The following is a 25,454-nucleotide window of genomic DNA, read 5'->3' as shown; positions in this document are numbered from 1 at the left end:
TAAAAATTCCAGATTAGCAGTTTTGCTCTTGAAGATAAGATCAGGGGTGGCAGCGCCTGAGACTTTTTTACACAGCATGACCATTATTATTTGATTTTACAGTCACAATGTTTAAAATGACGGGTGTACACTCAGCAGCTTGATTCTCCAGACTCTCACCCATCAGAAGAAGTTAAACATTTGCTATGAAGAGCTGCAATTTACCTTTGTTGGGAGAAAAGGCACTAGTGCTGCAAAGCTTGTAATGTGCTGAGCAAGCCCATCAGAAAAACGAAAACTGACAAGAATGCAAACTCTTAGATAACACTAATGTCTGTGATGGGTCAGGTGGCTTTACACAGTAAGCACTGGATTATTAATGCTGCATACTGCAAAAGCTGGAGAACAATACATGTAATGTTGGAAACATTGTAATGCAGGGCTACATCCACTACTTTGAAAATTAATATCAAGGTTTTGTGCTTTGAATCTGTTCAAACCTGAATACTAACAGCAACAATAATGAGGCGTAATCTCATCATATATTAATGCTGTTAAATTTATTTAGAATTTTTTCAAAATGATCCAATGAAAAGCTCCAGAAACAATGTAATTGTATTTTAGAAGGTAAACCTGAAATCTTTTATCTTACTTACATATTTAACCCAGGAGAAAATTGTTGGATAGCTAAAACTATCCAGACACAGTTATTACTGTATTTATTTTCTACAGCTGCTGTGCAGATGCTCTGTAATAGCATATTAACCGGTTTTTCATATTATAGCTTAAATGTCCTAAATTTCTTGTCCGACAGAGAAATTCTTTGATCAGGTCTCCAGATTCTAAACTGTGATTGATATCTATTAATAATTTTAGAGCTGTTTAAAGAAATCAAAGACTGAGGGCTCAACTGAGAAATGAAAGACCTCTTGTCAGTTATGGTGATCTCAACCCATAGGTGATAATCTTTGGTAATACATGCTTCTATATATTTTCTGCCATGTTACATTTAGTTGTAAATGTGCTGTGGCAGTCATTTATATTAAAGCATGTGCACACTCTCCCACTGACCTACTTCCTTACAAACTCCTCTGACAGCCCTGATGTGGTTTGGAAAAGGCGCTAACTGACATGTGGAACAGCTACCTGCCTCTGTGAACAGTAGGTAAAAAATGAACACATACCGAAGAATATGCATAACCGTGTGAGTCTGCGAGGATATTCACATTTAAATAACTTATTTACCTACAAAATAACAACAACCAAGGCTTTTCATAAACAAATTAAGGATAACACCCTTTACCCACAACATCATAGTCAGGCACGAAAAAGCTTTACTGGTCTAAAAGCTTCAAAGCTTTTAATTCAACAAAATTAAAAAAAAAACGAAAAGCAGGGAACTTCCAGTTCCAACAGCAGCATTCAGTTTCTGTCTTTTCTGGTGTCACAAACAATCATGAATGATCTCCTTACGTAGAAGTAGCACTACAACAGATTAGAAATCAGTTTGCTGCTGCCCTCTGTACTTTTCCCCTTCCTCCTGTACTTCTAAGGATTACTTATCAAACACTGCAGGTAAATGTACACCCTGGCCAACCGCCAGGAGAAAGGACTGGGACTCAGCCTGCAGGAAAGTCTCAACAGCCTCTCTTTACGTGAGTAACTCTCTACATTACCCACCGATGGATTTCGCCCCGGTTGGCTTCGCTGGGACATTTCTGAAGGAAGATCACCGCCGACCCAAATTACAGAAAAAAATACCACCACTAGGATGAGGAAGCCAGATGGCAGCGACCTTCAGCGCTCAGTAATCCCGATGCTGGGCTGTCATTTAATGCGAGACAGTCTGATGCAGAGCACAACAGGAAAAGCTGCCCTACAATTCCAGGAAAGCCAGCTCCACCTAATTTACCTCCGCCAGAGCTGGGAGAAGAAAAACCCAGCAGAAAAAAAAACTGAGCCCTCCAACAGAGCGAGCAAGCTTTTCCAGGGGACCCCACGGTCGAGGTTCAAGATCCACTTTCCTCTGCCCATTCAGCAGCAATTGAGTGAAAAGCTAGCGGAGATCAGTTTCTCTGTCTTAGCGTCCCCCCAGCCTGTCCCCTCTGCACAATGCTGTGTTGTGTTGGGAACCTTGCTGAGCTCTGTCACTGAAAAACTGCAGTGAGCAGCAGCCCAACTCACTGTGTAATTAATCCCAAGCAGTGTATACGAGATCTCCGATTCCCAAGCTCCTAAACAAGAGGCTGACCTGAAACCGACAGATTGCATCACAGACTGTTACATCTCTGTGTCTGTGTACGTGTTCTCATTCTCTATCTCACTCTGCTTACGACTCCACACACATTCATAATATTTATTTTCTTCACTCTTATTGAAAAGAGACATAAACTATGTGCTATCAACTTTGTCTGACCCCCTCCTAAATCCTCTAGAGTTTACAATGAATTCTCATAGGCGTGAGAGTTTTGGTCATTAGCTGTTGTTCCCTGTCATGTCAAACTGCATATGGTGTGAAGAATCCCCAGTGAGATCAGACAATATTAATATCATTAAAGTATTATATGAATTAGTCTCAGGAAAGATCTGCCATTCTGTGTGCTCAGAACGTATGTCACAGAAAGATGTATAGAGCTTATAACCTTTACAAAAAAAAGCTTCCTTTTGGTTTACTTCAGCATTTATTTCTTGGCAGCAAACAGTTATTGAATTACTCATTGCTCTTTGTAATAGTGATATCCCCTCCCTAGAAGCACACAGTTGTTGATTAGAATACACTTGTGTTCCACTTCCTTAAAAATCCAACTGTTTGTCCACATCAATCACCACAGCAAGATTTTGGGTGTAATTAAACTTTTAACTGAGGAAAACCCACTGTTTTCTTTTGTGGAATGGTTTAGATGCAATTTAATCATTGTGTTCATTAATCAATATTAAAAATAAGGTTTATTTCATATTCTGAAATTAATTTTGAAATAAATAAATTTTCTAATTTTGATTTGTAATTCATTTACATGACAATGGAGAGTGTATTAGTCAATTCCTGGATTCAATTAGTGAATTCCACACTTTTTGCCTACTGACCAACAACTGAAACGGAAGACATTAGAGACGTATTCATTTTGCCTTAAAAAAATTCAATATATATTAAAAATCATATAAATTTGGTTTATACAAAGATATTCTCGATGCCTTCTTTTAGTTCCACAGATCAACAGCCAAAATGAGGCACGCTGTCAGCTGTTTAGCTTATGCAAGTCAATCCATTCAATACTAAAAATGCAAAAGCATTTCCAAATTAAACCTGCAATGAAAAATTCACAAATAAATCTGAAATCATTATTTGCTATGCACATAACAATGACAAAATGCAAAACAGTATAGATTTGTGGTTGTGTTTTTTCCTGATTGCAATTAGGTTGCTTTTTGTTTCAGAATGTAACAAACCACAAACATCTTTGTTGGGGTGACATTATGGTATCCATTATAATTACTCATTCTGCTTTGTTTCCTTAGCTTTATATACTTTTTTGAAGTCTCATTTGATTAATTAATTAAAGATTAGTACTCTTACCCAGCCAAGACGACACTTAAGACAACCACCATCATTTACGACAGTTTTCCAATAACTTGAAACTGCTTGGAAAAACTTCCTCTTAACAAAAAACATCCCAAAAAGGATTTGGAAAAAGAGACCAAGGCCACCACCCATCATATATTAATGCTTTTTTTCCTCGTTCTTTTGAATTTTGAAAAAAAAAGTTCATATTCAGAATTCCTTTGAAAATGGGTAAAAGAAGCCCTTCTCATCTCTAAATTCCAATAGCTCTCTATGCAAGGTCACTTAATTTCCTTTCTGACTGACAAACAGGTCTTTGAAGACTTAAAAAAGGTCTCAATCTAACAAAGAGGGGGTTTCACTTTGTGGTGAGACACATCAGTCCTTGTTCTACATGTTACATGTTATATTGTAGACTATACAAATCAGTGAGTCATTTACACTTCTACCAGATAATTCAAATTGTAAATAAAAAATTTTAACTGCATTTTTAGGCCTCTTTCCCTAAATTGAACAGAAACGTAAAAAAAACCCTAAATGACTACTTTAATGTCACTTCAGAGTAAAGAGGCTTCACAATCTTTCCCCATTGTTTTCTTCTCACATTTCCTTCCTAAAAAGGTCAAATAAGAAAGATTGACAGTTAGGTCTCGCCTCCAGCAGTTATCTTAGCGACAGAAGTTAATAAATATTTTCAGGCTGCTGACCTTTGTGCTGCACTATATAAACACCTCGCCCTTAATTATCACACACCCACTTTTTTGTACATGTGCTGCCTTATTAAACTTTAATTTTATCTTCAGAGTACTGCTTCAATCCATTTCCAAGAAAAGGAAGAACATGGCTTATTAATTAAGAGGCAGCCGAACTAAAACATTTTGAATGTTACAGGTATCTCACTGGCTTAGCATGTCAGGATAAATAAAGCCTAACTGACTTGATTAAAGCCTGGGAGAATCTACTATCCCTGGAGCTCTGTCATAAAAGAGCACTACATTGCTAATATGCATAGTACAGTACAAATATGAACACTACATGGCAGCAGATACTGTATACATTTTTTTGTGCTTATGGCCTTTCCCCATTAAAAAAACAGAACACACCAGTAGAAAAAATAAAAGGACAGTAACACAAAAGAGGATTGGTCTTGTTTGTTATTTCTTTGCAATTGTGGAGTCACCACTTGTTACAGAACTCGGTAAAAAAAAATGCATCCTTACAGTGAGAAACACACATCCTCAAGAATAAGATCTGCATGGCACTGTTGAGCCTGAGACAGAAGATGGATATGTGCTCACTGATAATACTGTAGGCTTACAATTGCTCAGCTAGTCTCACAACAAGTTAAGGAGACCCTGGCTGACTTGAAGCCCATTAACTCCTCTTGCTACTTGGGTTATTGCACACTAGTGCTTGGAAAACTTTAGTCAGCTGATCACAAGTCCTTTTGGCTCAACAGACATCCATTCGCCCCGCCTTTAAACATGTATCTTAATGAGCTCCTTCTCCTCCGATGGCTCTAGTCTAGAGTGACTGGCATTCGTTGACAAAGACCAACTTAGAGTTAGGTGAACAATGCTCTCCCCTAACCCAAGTGAACTGAATATTTTTCATTTGCTGTGAGTGCAGGTCAACACAACTGCAGCACTGACCCAAACCAAAGAATAGCATGCCAGAACATTACGTTTAAAATTCTGACAGCCCTTTGTGTTCAGGACCTAGACTGTGTGAGACTAAGCTTTACAAGTTAAAACAAGCCTAGACCTTGATAATGCACCCGATAATGTTTTCTAATGATAATGCACATCTGTATACGCTGCATATATTAACATACATTTAGAAAACTGATCCCATTCTCGATAAATTGTGTGAAAAATCAGAATTCCAGTGCTGACCTCCAATACGGTTCACGTGTACATTAGGTGCCACAGCTGTAATGTGTGCATTAATTAAGAAAAACAACTTTTCAAAGGTTAATTAAGTTGGCTCTTACCTTTTACAAGCTCCCCTTAGGGCAATAACCTCATTTATCTAAGCGGCTGCAACAGGTTTTCATCATCAAGTAAATTTAGTTTGTCTTTATTATAACACGAGGTGACATTCCTTTGGGAACTTGAAATATCCATCGCTCCTATGCGACTATAAGAGTCTTTATTCATGCCTTGTCTGTATTCTTAATAGACTGTCGCTGCTACACATACAGTGACAATTTAAGGTTAAGCATGAATGGACTAAATAAATTGCACCCTAGGAATTAATCTCCATCTTATTTTACCTCACATGTTGCTCACCCTGAAAACAGCTGATACAAGTGTTACAAGGAAGAACAGTAAGGAATACAGAAAACAGATTATTGTGAACTATAGAAGAAAAAAGAATGAATAAAACAAAGATTTCTTGGAATATCCAAAACTTACTAAATCACTGCAAGAAGAAGGAAAGAGACGAACGCCCACTGTAACCTGAAGTCTTCTTACAGATGTGGCATTAAGAGGATCTCGGGCAGAGCTAACCACTTTATTGACACACAATTTACAGTAATCCTAAAGTTAACTACATCTGAAGCAGCTCTTCGAAAAACAATCCGACTGATTGGTCACTGTCATCATTCGTAAGCACCCCGGTCCCATTTTTCCGCCAGTTATTGCCCTTTCAAGATTTTTTAATTAAACTTTAGCCTGTCAGACCTGCAGGGGAGTTTCTGAATCCACTAGATGAGAAAAATGAGAAAACCTTATGAAGTACTTAAGGAAATGCTGGAAATGTAATTTCATAAGGTATAGAGTAATCCTAGACCTAAAGAAATGCGGTTTCATAAATCAATTTTGATTTCCCTCAGCTCACAAATTTACGAGAGAAATAACACAGGCACAATGTTATATAATCTACTGACCATTTATCTAGATGGGGGAAAACCTCATGATATTAATTTTCTGAAAATATAGTGAGTATTTTCTGCGTAAAATGTTACATATACAGCGCTACAATCATGTTATTATTAGAATTAATAAACTTGTAATACTTGCAAAGGAAACTTCAAAAGTTTGACCTCGATTCAAGAGCTCTGAGCTTGTCACTGTAATTTGAGAAAGCACATTTAGTGGATTTAGTATTGACTTGCACATCAAAGCCTAGTTTGTCTTCCTTTTGAACATTAAATATGATAATACAATAAATCATTATTTGACCTTGCCAGGATCTTGATAAGTCTGAGTCTTTTTTGGCATTTGATGGGAAAACAATTCCAAATAAAGAGATTGTGCACAATCCCCTAAATTAATTGCACACTCTATATGGCCCACAAACCAAAACTGGCAACTTGTACAATTGAACTTGTACCTATCATACAGGTAGCAGTGGTGTTAACTGCTCTCCTACAGGGAATCTAAACAGTACATTTTTAATTTCGAGGTCCCTCTACATCTCTCCCACACTTATAGACTCATTACAAACAGGGCCTCTCTGGCTGCAACCCTGGCTGAATGTCTGTGGTAGCCCCTGACATCAAGTTGAAAGAATAATAAATAAATCTTAGTAACAGATCTCAGATTGTACAGAATGTTGAAATGCATTTTCTGTATTAATCATCAAGAGTCCCCGTACTTATTGGTTCCTTCAAATAGGCAATTTACTTTCACAACTGATTAACTTTCCTCTGACATCACATTCTGTATTAGACTAGTGACAGCAACATTGCTTTCTTAGTTTTACGCTAAATAGTTTCTGCGAAATAAACCCTAAGAAAATATCCTGGTCTCTTCCTCTCAGGATATCCTGGATTTCAGTAATAGCAAACTCTGTTTTATATGACACCTGCAAAAAACAATCATCTCAAAGTGATTCACAATACATAAAAAGCATATAAATCAAAATGAAATAAAGTTACATAGCCCAAAACTGAATTAACATGGAAGAATCACAGATATCATCTTTTGTCCATCCATCCAGTTTCTAACCACTTCATCCGATTTCAGGTAGCAGGAGAACCAGAGTCAGTCAGCCTATTATTATGCCTTTGGACAGTGGAAGAAAACTGGAGCCTCCCGAGGAAACCCACATAAACACAGAGAGAACATACAAGCTCAACACCGATAGTACCCCAGGTCCAGAACTCAACCACGGGCCCCAGTGCTGCAAGCCAGCCATGCTAACTACTGCAACACCACATTTGTAGGCAAGATTTAAAAGCTCCCTGAGAAGTGAGTGGCTCTAAATCTAATAACTCCATTCACAAGACTTTGAAAACTCATTTATCTTAAAGGTTTTCTAGATAACGGACATACAATGATATAGTTAAAGGTCTGCGTGAAAAAAAAAAATTTAAATACATTATATTAATTGAATAGAAAATACTAAGAAATATTCCTCATTTTTTTTCTCTCAGAGACTCTACTCTAAAATGTAAAGCTCTTCAAAAAACACTCAGGATTTAGTGGATGAGCACATTTTATTTTACTACTGCTTAGTCCAATACAACTTTCACACCATGGATTACTTAAGAAATGAAATGCCATCTGGTCTCATTCTGCATGGCTTATAAACCCTATTTAATGCTGTTCTAAGATTTGGTTCTCAAATTATTTAAATCTCTTTTTACCATTTTGTTACTTTCATTTCTTCTTCAGCACCATCAGAAATAACCACTCTAACACAAGGCTCCATACTGAATGCATTAACATTATACTCATCTAACCATGAGTGAGCTGCCATAAAAGATATAAAGTCTTACAAATTACATGTGAATTGCTTTCTCTTACCTTCATCTAAAGTTTCAAACAGAGAAGAAAAGCTGTATGTTATTAGTCCATTGCAAAAAGTGGAATGGAGTTTGTCTGGGGGCGATACAGTTTTATGTTTTTTAATTTAAACCTCCACGGAAGCACAGTCATTTGTCTCAAAACAGATACTTAATGCCTATTTATAAGAACTGGTGCCGAAAGTGTGAAATATGAGGAATTAAATTAATTTTCTTGTCCTGGTATAAGACATGAGCAGGACATTACACCTGTCCACAGCAGCAGATGTGAAAAGGTACATGAAAAACATTTCTGTTCAATACATCCTAAGGTGGTAACTGATAGTTATGGCATAGATAGATGCTTATTCTTATGGTGTTATACACCATATAGAATTTATTATACATTAGTAACACCATAGTGTTATATAATTTAATACAAAAATACCTCTGACTTAATTGCTGTATTGATCATGATTGTTATGAATTAAGTATTCAAAGAACTTTTTGCAGCAAAATCGTATAATTGAATGGGTTGGAAGGTCTATACATAAGGCTATAGTGTTTCCCAGGTTTACTGTCATGGGAAGTTCAGAAAATACAGTAACTTGGAAACCACAGTCACTGGCCTTCCCATAACGTTCCCTTAACAAACAGCACAGGAATTTGTGAACAGTTTTTTGCATACTTTTCTTAAAACATGGGTGTTAACTTGCAAAGGTGTGAATTGAATCTGACAACTGAGTGGGTTTTCCAGGCTCACATGTAATTTTCTCTCAGTTGGATGTTTCCAAAACTTTCTATGAGTTCTTCCAACTTGCAAGGGCTCAGAAAGTCATCTCACCGCTGTGGAATCTGCACAGGCGACCCAGCGAAAGCTGTGCTCTTGAAGCATGTAAACCAAAAAGACGAGCTCATTTTAGCTGGAGCCAACATTCCTGACGAACAGGGGTAAGGCACATTTTAAAAGAGGTCAAGTGATGGTAGTGTTTGACATTTTTGTGCCATCAAAACAGCTCCCTGTTTCCTGAGGTGGTTTTAAGAGTACATGTTTGAAAATGGTTAAACATACTGCCCTCATCCCCATTTTCAAACTTCATAGACAATGTTAATGTCTTATTTCCCCCCTGCATATTCAATCATACAAATTGCCTCTGTCTGACAGACCCACTAGCTTCTTTCTTTGCAATGGATTATAAGCTTAGCATTTCATATTTACACCCTATCACAAATCACAGCTTGGGGGAAGATGACACATCTGGCTCGGCATCAGAAATAAGATTTGAATCTGGCTTTTTCAAGTCGCTGCTGCTCTGCCTTTGAAACATTTACCATCTCAGATTAGTGTACATTTACCTCAAAATTGGTATGATACAAAAACTAACGTGTTGTGGAGAAACAGAAGCTGAAAAACAACGTTTTTCGGTAGCCATTCTGAACTGAATACCACCACTCGGAAATCTTAAAGAGTTAATTTCTAGGGCTGCCTTGTTTTATTTATCTGCTTATAATGGTTGTGCTCTGTGAATGCTCACTTGCTTCAGCTGGGTTCTATTCTATATTTTGATTCTGAATGTTTAATTCATGTTGTGTGTAATGCTAAACTTTATTTACTTTTAAGCATTTACACTAACCATATGAAACTTTTTTTAGAGTTAATGAATGTATGGAGTAGGACAATGTTTTTTGTCTGATTTTGTAATGTTTGTAATTCTATTAGTTCATTTTTCATTTGTTTTGCCACTTTATCTCTGTGATCTTAATATGATAGTTTTAAAATGACAAATTTTCATGAACTACATTACTCCTAATTTTAATTGAACACATATGCCATTAGTAGGTAATTAAGCATGTCTAATAAAGGAAAGAAACCCTGTGACCCATTAACTAGTAGCCATCAATTAGGACCTAGTCAAAATCTATGTGAAACAAATTTCCTCTAAGTCCGGTTCTTTCATTGATGCAAATTATGCGAAAATTCCAGCCCTGCTAAGCCAAAGAAAACATGGGCCCTGAGTTTGCTATTACTGGTTGTAGTTCTATTCATTCAAATGCAAAGTGGAAGTATCAATATGAATTTTTAATTAACCACAAAAGGTATTTTCAAGCTGTATTCAGCTGCCCTGGTTCCTAGTTAATGCTAAACCTGTTTAATTTTTAAAGCCAGCTCTCTAAAAATGTTGTGGGTAACTGCTCTGCAGTACAGATGGATAAAATAAGTAAGCAATGTCAGCTTTTACTCAGGAACAGCCAAGCAATCAAAACAACCCTTGTGTGCTCAAAAGCAGACTATATTAAGAAGCTGCGTGGAATATTCTTCTACAGCTCATGAGTCACGGAAGGTGCAGAAATCAATCTAGCGGTATACAAAGTCAGCATTATACAACACTGCACCTCATTTCTATTAAAAATTAACTCTGAGGATAAGCTGGGCTGGGAAAACATTCACGAAATTACTACAAATTGCAATTCTTCTAACTGTCATAACATAATGAACCTGATAGAATTTTACACTTTTTGCAGTGGCATTTTTAATCTCCTCCGCTGCCTTAATGAGAGAAAGTCTTTAAGCAAACCGGTATTTCACAACTCAAAGTCAGATTGTCATGTAGCATGCCACCTCTGAGGACTTTTAACAAAAATTTGGATCAACACGGCAGCTTTTCAGTGGACTAGTGTCAGCAGTCCATTTATTCCGGAACAATCTTTTACTACAATATTAAAAACTATATTAGTGACTTGCAAATACTGTATAGCTATATTGAAGCAGCTCAAGTAGGGAGCTGCGTCAGGATACGTGGGCTGCAAAGGAACAAGTAAAGGTTTATTGCAGGCTTAAAAGAGAACTCCAAGAAGGCTCCACAGCTGAAACATTGTGTTTCTTTTCTTCTCTTTTCAGCATGGAAATATATAGTAACAGCCGTCAGGATTATAAGACTAGGGTCTACAAGATAACATTTGAAGGTGACAGTTTTAGGAATGCGGTTTTTGTCAAGATGGTTACCTCCGTGAAAAAATCCATTCAACACTTGACTTCATTGTGTTATATAACTAATCACAAGCGATATGTGCGTATGGAAAGAGAAGAACCGCACAATAGATTTTCTTTTCTACAAAATGGAGGGTAAATTGCCCTTCCAATGCCTTGACTTAACTGATGTTGACATAATTTGTAGTGCAGCTCTGAAAGTAGGTCAAAGGCATTGACCTATCTAGCATCATCAGCAAGAGCACATATGGATTTTTATTTTGAGATGAAGTGCGAATGCACATAAAATAAGGCCTGGGGAAAATGACTTCTCTAAAGAAAGACAACTTTATAGAAAAAAGCAATGCTGAGAATACTCCATAAAACACCGCACACTATATTTTTGACTGTTTTTCATACAGCAGACACTTGAAACATAAAATGAGAGTGAAATCTCTTGTTTTGGAAATAACAGCAGGCTAATGGATTAACAATTTAGAGATTAAATATTGAAAGGAGGGTATAATACATACTGCAGGAAGGTGGCGTCAGAAAACATGTTTACCGCTTCTGCACATACAGCTCCCTCACTGACCGACCTGTTGTTAAGACTGCTAGTGAGACTAAGATTTTGGATTCTCCTTCCCCTGACGTTAACGCTCAAATAGTGCTCTGTGTGTTTTGGTGTTCCTTTTTTGGAAAATATCTTTCATTAGATCAAAATATGTCCCTGATACATTAAGCTTGGAGCAACAATATAGTGAAATAATATACAGCATTTTCCAGACACTAGGGAGGTCAATCTTGATTTAAACCTAGAAGAAATCCAATTACAGAAATGTAAGTTAGCCGACATCACAAATAACCTCTTAACGAGAACCAAGTTAAAACAGTTGTATTATTGTGTTGTACAGTTGTATTTTGCACTCTTTCTAAAATAAAAATCTTTTGCCCTTGCCAGTCAAAACCGTACCTTAATAAAGCAATACCTGCAGAGAGGGAATCGCATGACTTGCTACAGAGTAAAAACAGACAATTCCTCTATGAAATACACAAGTCACACATTGCTTATTACAGTAACTACAGCTTCTAAGTCCTTCACTTAGATGTTGCTGTTCTGATGAGAAACAAAAAGCATTTTTAATACAATCTGCCTCACAGGCCTCTTCGCTTAAACACTGAACTTTGAAATTTCAAAACCCTGTATTAGTAATGAAATGGCTTCTAACTGAATGATGTTTTGTTTGCAACACAACTGAGGTGAATCTCAGATGGTGGCCGCATTATTGAATGGAATGTTGTGAGCTCTCCTGATTAAGAAAGCTTATTTTGCCGTCTTAACGTAAAGAAACGACAAACAACTCAGCTGTTTTGCGTTTTCTACACTGAAACGTCTGGCTCCTGTCAGACCAGCATGTGAAAATCTGTGTGCCAACTCTTGTTCTTTGTTCTAAGGACACAGGTGTTACTACTGCAGTGCCAATTATGAGATCACACCTTAAATAGCCCATCAAGACAAGGTAGTACAATGAATAAAAGTCATCTTTAATGATGAACGCATTACTGTGAAAGACTTTTTTCAGAACTCTTTTATGGGTCTGTTTATATGTAATCGAGTCATACTGATCTGACCATACAGTATTTTAATGTTTCGTATAAACAAAACAGAGCACAACATGTCAGACTCCTTCAGTCTAACATGATTTTCAACTCATTTGCAACCCTAATGAAAGCAAAATTAAAGGATGAACTATTTCCATATGACTCTAATGTCATGCATCTGCCCTGAGACAATTCAACAGTAATTTTAGGTGCTCCAGAGCATGGAGCTGACCTAGATTTTCAAATTAAAAGTACAGCCAGTTTCTTCTATGTAATACAAATAATTTTAGTGTTTTCAGTTCGCCTGCGAGTGAGAAAAATACAGACTGTTTATCTTTCAAGAATTGTGCCTATATATATATACACACTGTATTATATAAAGCATATATGGTAGATGTACTTGGAAAAAGGAGCACTAAACCACTTAATAAAAACTGTGGCTGGATCCAGCTACTATGTGTGGAGAAAATAAAATGTGCCGCTTAAGTGGGTATAAACAGCTGAGCAAAAGAGAGGTGGAAGATAAGTGTTCTGTCAAAGCAGGTCTTGATACCTTGTTCAGTGTTAAATGAGCTACATTGTAGTAATACCTGGGCAATAAAACATATATATCACTGGCCTGTCAGACTCTTCTACAATTTTAAAGTGTACCCTCAACTACTCCACCGTATTGTAATTATAGGCACATTTTCCAAGATACAAATAGTCTGTATTTGTCAAATTGATGAAACAGCATGATGTATTGAATTGTATATCTGAACTTGACTTTAATTAGTCAATTGTTACTATTTTCTAAAGGGTGTGGACACTTCAAGGAACATGCACCTGAACAAAGTCAATACGTAATAAGACAAGTTCATTGAAAGTAATTGAACCATCAGACACCTCCTATGTTAGGCTGTGCACAGTTTGAGGCCAAGGCATTTAGTGGTTAGTTGGCCATGAAATTGTTGGAAGCATGGATATATGCAGTAGATATTCGCTGTGGGGGGGCGGGATTATAGGTTAGGGTTACCATATGCTTTCGGATTCAGCAGAGGGATTGTAGCAGTGTGGAATTTCTATTCATGATGCACTGTTTTCTGGTGCCTGCTGCTCTGACTCTCCAAAATCAACAGGAAAAAATTAACCATAATTCTTGGAAAATTCCGTAGATTCAGCTTAATGAGTCAAAAAAGGTTCTACATCGCAAGCACTACATCAAGACGGAAATATTGCGGGTCTAACGATCGTGAAATATAACTGTTTTTAAGTAAAGTTAACTTGTATTTACATTTGCTGTACTGTAGGTGCAGAAGCAAATACTGCAATAGGGGTTCAAATCAAAAGTCCTTGAATTCAATTTGTACCTCCATTTCCAAAATAATACAATTTTAACTAGAAGGAAATGTATTTTAACATGGAATAAAAAAATGTTTACATGAAACTGTACAATTCTTGGTCATAAAACAGATCACTCTGCACATTATTGCAAAACTGTATGCATCCGGCAATACACAATCTTCACACGTGACAAAAGCTAACTAGATAATATTTTTAGAATATACTGTACTTTCTGCTGCCCCTCCTGCTTCCTAGTGGCACTTAAATTGAAGTATTTTTATATCTTTCTGAACCATTAAAATAAATCTGATGTATTTCAGTCTTTGTTCATAGGGCACACTAGCAAACCGAAAACATATTTAATACATGAAGATCTGTTCCTTGATTCCCTGAGAGAAATGCATCTTTAGTTACATAGATGGAGATTTTAAAGAGGAACTGCAAACCTATTTTTATTTTTAGGGGTCAGAAAGAATCAGCATTGATGAGTGCCTTTCAAACCACAATAAAACTAAAATGTACACAGTAATTCGTCAAACCTCCATCACAAAATAGATTAAGTTTCCAGGTATGCGCAGCGCCATATTCTGCGATCCAGAGCCTTCTTCAGGTGTGAGAGAGACGGGGCAGTAGGCAAAGGTAAAGTAGCAGGAGAACAAAGGCTGGGAGGGAGGAGGAGGAGTTAGAGGCGGGAGCACGGGACAGAAAGAGAGGCCAGTCAAGAGGTGTGAAGTCAGAATGGGTGCAGAGAGGTGTGAAATGAAACTTCCAATGAATGGAGAAAATTAAAAAGAACAGTAGTCTGTCGTTAAGAGAATGGAGAATGTGTGATCCTAGCTGCAGGATAATTTTGGTTTCGGTGGTCTTTCTGATGTATGAGTTCGGAAAACCGTCTTTGAGAACCCAGACGGAGAGATTAGAGTGGTCGTTGCCGTCAGAGGTGAAATGAGAAACAATGGGCTTGGAGAGATCTTTAATCTTCACAGCCCTGACGTGTTTTCTGAAGCGGTCTCTGAGTCTCCTTCCTGTACTTGTAAATACATCTCTTTTAATTCAATAGAAATATTGCCCTCAACTTTGAGACGGTTTTGCCGACAAATACTACTTACTCGTTAACTCAGTGTGCAGATCACGTTGGAACATGAAACGACTTTACTCGGTCGCTCGTACATTAGATTATTCATTACAGGGACTAGTGAGCAGGAAAGGCAGCACCCCGTCACAATTTGGGGGAACACTTGGCCCTCCACCGTGGTGAGACCAGGGGTTTGCGACAACATGGAGACTTACAGTATCTTAACAAAGTTTACGATTTTGTGCTTAATTCAAAATTTGTCACACTATTCTATACTGACAATTTTGTTACCGAAATGTAACATCCGGCCTGAGAAATTGGGTAGTTCTGGGTAGAAATTTGTGAAAAAAAAAGAAACTTTTTGAAAGAAACTTCCAAAAAGTTCAACTTTTGTCTCGTCAGTCCACAGGGTATTTTACCAAAAGTCTTGGGGATCATCAAGATGTTTTCTGGCAAAAATGAGACGAGCCTTTATGTTCTTTTTGCTCAGCAGTGGTTTTTGTCTTGGAACTCTGCCATGCGGGCAAATTTTGCCCAGTCTCTTTCTTATGGTGGAGTCATGAACACTGACCTTAACTGAGGCAAGTGAAGCCTGCAGTTCTTTGGATGTTGCTGTGGGGTTTTTTGTGACCTCTTGGAGTCGTCGCTGCACTCTTGGGGTAATTTTGGTTGGCCTGCCACTCCTGGGAAGGTTCACCACTGTTCCATGTTTTCGCCATTTGTGGAGTCCCAAAGCTTTAGAAATGGCTTTATATTCTTTACCAGACTGATAAATCTCAATTACTCTGTTTCTCATTTGTTCCTGAATTTGTTTGGATCGCAGCATGATGTCTAGCTTTTGAGGATCTTTTGGTCTACTTCACTTTGACAGGCAGGTCCTATTTAAGTGATTTCTTGATTGAGAACAGGTGTGGCAGTAATCAGGCCTGGGTGTGGCTAGAGAAATTGAACTCAGCTTTCCAAAGATGTGATAAACCACAGTTGATTTATGTTTTAACAGGGGGGGCAATCACTTTTTCACACAGGGCCATGTAGGTTTGGATTTTGTTTTTCCCTTAATAATAAAAACCTTCATTTAAAAACTGCATTTTGTGTTTACTTGTGTTATCTTTGTCTAATATTTCAATTTGTTTGATGATCTGAAACATTTCAGTGTGACAAACATGCAAAAAAATAAGAAATCAGGAACGGGGCAAACACTTTTTCACACCACTGTACACAGAACTATACCAAAGTAAAAGATGTCAAAAACCTGTAATTAAAAAAAAAACATTAGTATACACTAAGATGTACAGACACTTTTCTACTGTTTACAGGCAAAAACCTTACTTATTCTTAGGGCAGATAGCTTTTTTGTGCAGATGACTTTAAAAAATATGTTGAAACTCTCTGTCAAGATACTATCATGTGAGATTATCCATATTATTAGTAAAACACATTCTGGGATGTTACTTCCTGCCACTTATATTTATAAAGAATACAGTTTGTCCTATGTGAAACTTGAAGTAAACCAGCTCATCATTTTATGGCTGCGCATGTAACACGAAGGTATCATGCAAAAAGTGTATTGTCCATGCATGCTCCTTTCAACAAGGAAGCAAGTTTGGGCCAAAATGGAAACAAATGTCTGAGAGAACAAAGTGATGCCTACAGAGTACCCACAGCCCCTTCCTACGGACAGCAGCGCCTGTAATTGTGTTCCCCCCACAGCGCTAGCCTCAAATTGAAAAGCTCACACTGAGAGCCACTCCAGTGATGAGGTCTTTGAGCCCAGTGTGGTTCAGGGCTCATCTTCCTGTCAGAAAATTCATACTATGCTTGGTCATCTCTGTAGAGCAAGAGGCACACAAGGTCAGTTTGCAGTTCAACCTTTTTGTATGGAAGGCATTTCATGTATGGCTGTACATTTTGAATGCCAAGTACATTCTTCCTGTTGAGAAAAGGGCTTAAGAGGCAGTCGGTGAAATTAAATTCCAGTTTAATTACAAATGATGACTTTTATTACACTTCTATGCTTACTGAAATTTATTTTTGGAACCCCTTCTTCAAATGTACCAGATACCTCTTTATTGACTTATTTGATATTTGATTATGCACCGGAGATAGAATACACTTACACAAGTTAGTTAATAGAACTATCAAATGCAAATCCAATGTTTCTAATGGATTTCACGGAAAAAGACTACAAACAATTTGGAAGCAATTTGGGCCACCTAGCTTGATTTGTTACTGGCAACTGTTTGATCCAAGAATCTCATTCTGTCATTTCTTTAAAGAAACCAGAGTGTCAGTTTCAACAATATGTCTGGCTAGTTTGTTCCACACTCCCACAACCCTGGGTGTAAAGAAGAGTCTCTTGTTCTCAAGTTTTAAATTCACTTTGAGGTAGGTTTTCATTGCGTCTCTGGACACAGACAAATTCATTAGTTACAAATTTTGAAAGGACGTTGGGTTAATTTTTTCAGCACTTCTGAGGATTGAGGTCCCCTCAGTCTTTACTTTTCAAGACTATAAAAGTTCAGTTTGTTTAGCCTGCCATCAGCCAGGACGTTCCTTCAACGTATCTGGTTGTGTTTCTCTGGGTTCATTGTAAAGTAGCAATACTTTTTATAATGGGATCAAAAATGAACACAATATTCTAAATGAGGTTTTACTAGTGCACTACATAGGTTTAACATAACATCTCTTGATTTGAATCTCATGCATTTAACAACATATCCTAATATTCTTTATGCTTTCTAGAAGTTCAGACATTTTAAATGTGACAACATAGAATCTGAGGGTTCTTCTGTTTTCAGTCCTTCTCTTGTTTTGCTGCTTTTATTGGGATTGCAGCATATTTAGTCAAGTGCAAAAGTGTTTTTATAAAACCAGCTTCCAAAAGAGCTTCAAGTGTGACCTCTACAGGCCACTATGCAGAGTGCATAGAAATGCAAAAACCAGGGGATGTGGAAGCAAATGGAATCCCTCTTCACATACATCACAGGTTAAACTATAAAACAACTAGAGAGGCAAATATTGTATTCCCAGGAAGCCAGACATTTCTATGGCCAACTTGAACTGGTATTGTTCTTTTTTTTTAAGTCAGCATGGGTCACCTGAAGCAAACCTGGAACATTTTAAGCTGCTTAACTTACTTGTAACTTTCATTTTTAACAAAACAGGTTTTGCTGCTTTTCTCTTGCAATGCATTAGAGCAGTGGAATGTGATAACTATGTCACTGTTCAGTGCATGGCCTCTTTAATAAGGTCCAGTCCTTGCACCTTTTCAGAGAAACCGTACACTGTGTAAATCCTTCTGCACATCACTGACCCTGTATGGCATAAAAGAGAAAAACTCTAGTGTGCAACAGCCATACCTACTCTCGAAAGAAGACCAACAATCGCAACAAATCACTCATTGTCCTATGGTTGATTCTCTCTTGTTCCCACAATCCTACAGTAAAGGTTACCATGGTGACACTGCATGTGTATTTAACACACAAATGATCAAAGAGAGCAGACATTGGGGGGAAAAATGATGCCAGACTTCCAACTGGGCAATGGCCAGTTAGTAATTAACAGATAGACCCCTCTGCCTGCTGGCTCCAAGAAATTTCGTTTGTTGTGTGTCTGAAAAGAAAAAAAGTTTCCCAAAGATAAGGGACCACTCCTCTAACTTGAAAAATTATAACAACAAACAGAACTGGAAGATAAGTCTGCTGGCTTGTACATAAATTATTTTAGTGTTTATTTTTTTCACATTATTTTTGTAGCAATTGTCACACTACTTTCACAACAGATGCAGCATGATATTTTTACATGCATTATGTTTGGTAGACAATTTTCAACTATGTATAAATCTAAAATAAATAAATTAACAGATAATGCACTTTGCTTGCATTTTTAAATCTGTAAATCTGTATAAAATAGATACTGCACATAATATAATGGAAAAAATGCTGCAAGTTTATTTTTGCAATGTCGTGATAGAAAATGAAGTTGTTACAAGAACAAGTATTTCAGTAATCCATCTTAAAAGGGGGCATTCACACCAGAGATCTGTCAAATTATAGAAAAAAGTCTTTAAAGTGTAGGTGAACTCCTAATAAAAAGCTTTAAAAGCTTTAAAAACAGCAGTCTAAGAGTCAGTTGTTTACTATAGTATATTGACACTGTAGGTGAAAAGCTGTTCTCGATCTAATTACCTTCCAGTCAGGCACTCGCGAGAGATTTAATGGGGAAACCAAAATACCTGACTTTCTGAAAGCAGAAACCAGTGAGAGAAGAGTGTTTTTTCTAATTGGAGCTACCCATATATTTGGTTTAGATTATACGAGGTATCGCATTAGTGCATTGCTGTATACATCTAGAAATGAATATTTAAAAACACTTAAAACAGTTTTCTATATCAGTTTGCAAAGGCAGACCAATTTCAAAACAATTGTACAAACATAGGCACCTATTTATAGGAGCCATAAAATCCATCTATTTATTGTAAGCAGAGCCACTAATACATAAAGTTTTCCATTTTACAGCTGCATCCCAGGTTTATTTGAAATTGAGCGTACTGAAACCAATGCGGGGAAAAAACTCAACAACCCATTGATTTGGCGAACAATCTGCTTCAATGATGACGTGGTATTGTCATGATAGTTTTTTTGTTAAAATGATTTGTAGCACAACGTCATTATCGGTGTTCCTTTACAATACTAAAATCGTGTAAAAAATCCCCAGTATTATTTCCTATAAAACGAGACATACGGTGACACCTTTAAAAATGCTTCATTACGACTGCGCGGTAGTTTAAGTCGCTATTGAAATGCTCTGATATTTTTTTTCAAGAAACTTATCTTCAATTGTGCTCGATTTGTCTATTGGCGAAATCTACTTGCTTAAATATAAACCTATTTCAATCGGAAAAAAAAATATCGCGTTTTGAAGTTTTAAGACTGACAATGCTTATAATAAGTTATTGAATTACTGTGCATCTTGGGTTTGTAAGGTCATTGAACACTTCAGTTAACTGCACTTTACAAACTTATTCTAACTAGAAACTTTCGTCATTGTAAACCTTTCAGATCGCTAAAGTTGGTACACTCCTTGTTGTTGAATATTTTGGTCTAGTAATGATATTCACTATTTTGTTCAAACTGCCTTGACACACACAGTTTTAGTACTTATGAGTAACTCGACCCAGAAGGGGCGGTAAAAGAATGTTTGCAACAGCGGACAGTGATTTAAAAATGTTAGTTTTCAAATCAAAGTAACTTTACAGGATTATGGTAGTGCCAACTTCCTTACCTGCCTCATGGTTAAAGTTCCATTATCCATAGAGCAGAGGAGAAAACGAGTCCGCATTCAAGACAACAACCTTGACAAGTGTTTATAAATCCATCAACAGCAGCTGTCCGCTTTCAGAGCTGGGCAGCCAACTTTGACTATTTGCACATCCCTTACCATGTTATCACTTCTCACCGAAAATGCTTGGCATCCTAACCTTTTCCTCTCAGCCTATTGTAAACCAGTACAAGGGCGGTAACTGTCCGCCTATCTCTCCTTTCAAATGGGAGCCGAGACAAGCCCTCGTAGGCTGCACCCTCGCAGTGCCGCCAATCACACACAGGGGGTGGGAGTAAAACTCTTAGAATGCGTGTCTTTCCAAGGATTAGCAAGGCAAACTCGCGGCGCTCTGTTTCTCTCAGCAACAGCAATGAGATTCTATAAATATATTTAGGTGAAACGAAACAAACAACAACAGGTAAATGCCATTTAAAAAAAAACAATGAAGATCCCCGTTTTCCATTAGTGCTGATGTTCAGCCTCTCAGAGTCTTAGGGAAACAGTATCAGTCCTCGATGAAATAAGTACTATTTTATTAGCTTAAGCTATGTACAATATTATTAAGTACAGCAGGTAATGACAAAGCTATGCATCTCGGCTAAAAAATAGGATCGATGCTTAGCACGGGTGATCAGGCTCTGCTGTGCTGAAGACAGTCAAAAATAAGCAAAGTGAAAAAGATCTCTTTGTTGATCACTTTGTAAAACAAATTGCTACAGCATATTTGACCTAAGCAGGAACTCATACACATCTGCAACAGCAGAAAAGGACCCACCAGTTACAAACCTTCACAAAGTACTTACAGGGTAATGTAACCATATTTAAAGGACTCTGGATATTTTTTTTTTCAGTTGCTGTGGTATTGCAGCTGCCTTTTAATGTCTAACATGGGATTGTTTCTACCTCAACAGAATAATTCAAATAAAGTTCCACCTTCCTTTTCTTAACAATACTGAGAACTCCAGACAACTGAGCATTACAAAAAAAAACAACATTCAACCACTTTTTAGTCTTTTTGTTTTCTTTGGCTGCTCCCTGTTGTTTGTATACAGAATCAGAAGCCTGGTTGTAAAGTATGTCCGGAATTTGGAAGGAAATGGATTTTATTTTTATGAACCCCGTGGGAACACAAACATCTACACCTTATGTACAATGCCAGTCAAGTTCATTCTTGGGATGAACTCATATATTGGAAAGTATAAGCCTTAATGGTCATTAAACGGAAATGGTCACAGAAATGTCATTAAAATGTCATTGACACATTCGAAGACATGTCTTGTATTATGCTCATATTAACAACAAACTTAGCAGTAGCACATATATAACTACAGCTGATCCAAGTACACATCAGTGAAGTGCACAAATTATACATCTATTCTGCACCTTTAACCACACCCTTATGATTTATTAATGTAGAACATCTCCTGAACATGAACAGATTAATTAAAAAACAAATTATGCTATATTCTGCTACCAAAAAAAGACACATTTACACAGAAGGTAGTGAATTACTGGAAATCATAATATATATAGTTCTCATCAAACTACAAAATTACAACCATTTAGCATTTTTCTTCTTTCTTCTTAACAAAACAACAACAAAGCATCGAAATAATAAATAAATGATGTGTGGTGTCAGCTGGCTGTGCTCACTGCCAGGGAAAGGGGACTGAATTAGGGCTGGGCTCAGCCTATTGTGTTCTTGGTCATCACTGTTGTCATTGTTACCAGTAATGAGAAGTTGTTCTCCATTGCCTTTTTTGGCTAATAAAGGAATTGATTCTTTTTTTTGTGCCTTTTCCTTTCCCTTTCTCTGTCTCCGTTGAACAGAGCAATGCTCTTTGAAGAAATAGGCTCAGCGTCTTACTCTAATCCACTGGCTAAGTTAGCAAGGCAAAACAAAAACAAATGATTAATGTGATGGAGAGCATTTCAATTTACTGTAGGGGCCTCCATTCCTCTCTAAGTCCCTCATCGACCCACAAGTCAAAAGGGAAAAAGTATTATATAAACACGGTGTTGTGTTTGGGGTTATTGAGATAAATGACATAGTCATAATATTATCAAGTTTCCCCATAATTCTGAGGGCTGGTGTTAACATACATATAAAGTCTATATGACCAATATCGCAAGACCTCCTACCTCTGAATGAATGCTATCTGCACAGTTTTTGATCTTTAACCTTTTAAGTGATATCACATGGCTCTTAAAACTTGCAGTTACTCATCTATGCTAGATATATGGCTTGTAACACCAGCTAGGAGGAACAATATGTCCTGTTTAGTATCAGCTACTATTCCAGATGTCCTTTGAGCTTTCACATATTATGTTGTCTAAACATTTAACCGTCAGAAGTTGTAAAGATTCCACGTTGTCTCGAGGATAGGTAGCACTAGAAGAATTGAAATAATCTGGTGAAATGAAATCAGGATTTTAAAGCACACAACTATTTTGCAAAGCAAACACTCCTTAATTAACCATGTAATGAACCTCCAGATCCTTGAAGTTGCTAGGCAACAACCAGTATGTTAACAAAAAAAGATATGAAACTTATTTTTAGATGTATGAAAGCTCTGTGGAGCAAACCAAAAAAGACTTGTTTATTTCCAAGCAAGAACATGTCCCATTTTTGTAAAGGTTAGCCACTGTTGGTCTAGTTAGTGAAAAAAGGTCTGTTCATATATTGCTGTGTAATGTTCTTACTTTTAATTTAAATACTATTAGCCTCAAGTGAAACCCCTTATATCAATGTGTTATTGTAGTGCAAGCAAAGCAAATGCATATGTTGATGTAAATATATGCTATTCTGCATTCTGTGCCACAATTTCGACAAATGATGAGAAAGTCTCTTTAACGTGACTGTCTTCTTGAAACTTGTGTTTTAAAAGGGGTGTGGTGCTGTTGTAACATTTAATTTGTCTGCACTCACTTGATTTTCCGTCTCCAGTGAACTGAAACAGAAATCCCCACAGCTGGTTTCCAAGGCCAATTGCAGTGTAGTTTGATGATTCAGGCTTGGTTTGTGACCTTCTTTCGGGCAAGAATGTGATGATGTCACAATGCATTACTGTAATTTGGGGGAACTCTGCAATGTCAGACTGCAGGCTGTCTCATGAATGGAATCCCCTGCAATCAGGCAAGACTGGAAGAAAGGGCTAGAGTAGCCAACAGATCAGTTTTACTTCCCAGTCTTCAAGTATGAAACCCTTGGCTGCTGCCAGGTACGGGATCCTATACTACACTGATTGTCTAATCTACAATGAAAACAAATCTTTTGATCATGCATTGGACCTTTTGTTCGTATTTTTCTTATTGATTGCTGTTATTGCAACCTTTCGCTTTGAATGAAAGTGAACGTTGAAATCGTTTGCTCAAGACAATCCACACAGCCTTTGTGACAAGACATTTTTTAAATAAACATTTTCTCTCTTAAATTCAGACACACAGATTCTTAGATTATTGTCTTAACAATAAAATACGGAGACCCCCTTTATTTAGCAGTAACTTAACGGTGCAGAACACACACACACACACATATTTTTCAGTGTATTCTGCTTCACTGCAAACTTAGTTCCAGTTATAAGTCAGAGATCCGCAATGCAATATACAGCTTTTGGAAAGGAAACTGTTTCTGAGATCTTGACTTGTGCTTGAAACACAAGTCAAGTCAATTCACCATTTCTAAATGACCAGTTCAATTAAATTCTCAGTCCACACTCCAAGACAAACCATAGAATCAAAACAGCGAGAAGCATTATCCCAGTCTGAGCACTGCCTTTCAGTATCCGTAGCTAATAGACTCCAGTAATAGTATTTAATGGGTCTAAAAAAAGCTGTGGTGGAGCTGGGCAGGGTCAGCCTGGGGTTTTTTTCACTCAAAAAGGCACTCCTGTGACTCACCAGACAAGTGAACTGCCTTTGTAGTTCACAAGAGAGTATCCCATTCTAACTGGACATTACAACTCACTAATCTAAAAAAAAAATTCAAGACATCAATAATTCTGTTAAGAACAGCTATCAATGTGAGATAAATTTACCTCCCTTAAAAATTAAATTACCCGTTCTAAATTGATGACAAAGATATTTGTCATTGTGACTGAAATGTGAGATAATAATCTTAGGGTTAACCAAACCTCCTTTTTCTGTGCTGCTCATACGAACGGCACATGTCGTATTTAAGTAAAATTTAGGATTGAAGATTAGAAAAGGAGTTGCAAGAAGCAAAAAAAGCAGCCACTCTGTGAATCATTCACTTTCGTTTGTTTTGAATGGTATCGATTTTGCAATGCAATTTGGCTTAATGCTATTCAGTAGAAAAGATGTTTATCCTTGGCCAGTGTAAAAAAAAACACCATGGATGGAAAGGAGAAAAATGTAAATAGTTTTTTTCCCAAGCCAGGATTTACAGCAAGTCTCTCCAGCCCACCACATATCTAAATTAGAAATGAAACTCATCTTGATGTCTGTACAGACTACAGTACTGTAACTAATAGAGATAATGATATATTAGATTGAGCTAAGCGTTAATTAGAAAATCACCTCTAATAGCACACTCCTTAAGAACACATTAAGATATTCCTCATAATGGAAAATTATACAAATTAGTCCAATGGAATGTAATGCAATCCAGTCCTTAGAGACTTAAAATGGAATGTTTTTTTTTTTAAAAAACGTAATTTGTTTTACTTTAACACTATTCATACCATTATCTGAATTCTTATAAAATCAATCATTTTTAATTTCATCAAATGTTTGGTTTATTTTAAGGCCACTAGCCACCGTTGATTTAGAGCAGCTGTATGCTGCAGTGCTTCAGAATTTCTTCACTCTTAAAATTAATAATGCAAATCAGAGAGATGTGAAGGACTGTTGTACAGGAGCAATCTGCTTT

General features: G+C 37.1%; 1 protein-coding gene across 6 annotated transcripts in view; it reads right to left on the bottom strand.

The window, feature by feature from the left end:
- LOC102692365 (E3 ubiquitin-protein ligase Midline-1) overlaps nt 1–25,454 on the bottom strand; it is a 158,223-nt gene that overhangs the window by 56,684 nt on the left and 76,085 nt on the right. The window contains exon 1 of one of the 6 annotated variants that reach the window (XM_069178892.1): nt 23,493–23,516. The exons of 3 other annotated variants lie outside the window; for them this stretch is intronic. The gene's annotated coding sequence lies outside the window, so the exon portion shown is untranslated. Of the gene's footprint in view, nt 1–1,659; nt 2,147–20,524; nt 20,675–23,492; nt 23,517–25,454 lie in introns of those variants that run through there. 2 more of the 6 variants (XM_015363926.2, XM_069178888.1) reach the window with 2 other exon arrangements.

The sequence above is a fragment of the Lepisosteus oculatus genome, chromosome 15 (genome assembly GCF_040954835.1).
Source record: "Lepisosteus oculatus isolate fLepOcu1 chromosome 15, fLepOcu1.hap2, whole genome shotgun sequence".
NCBI classification, from domain to species: Eukaryota; Metazoa; Chordata; class Actinopteri; order Semionotiformes; family Lepisosteidae; genus Lepisosteus; species Lepisosteus oculatus.
Note: the sequence above shows the minus strand (reverse complement) of the source record. Positions and strands in the feature narration are given on the sequence as shown.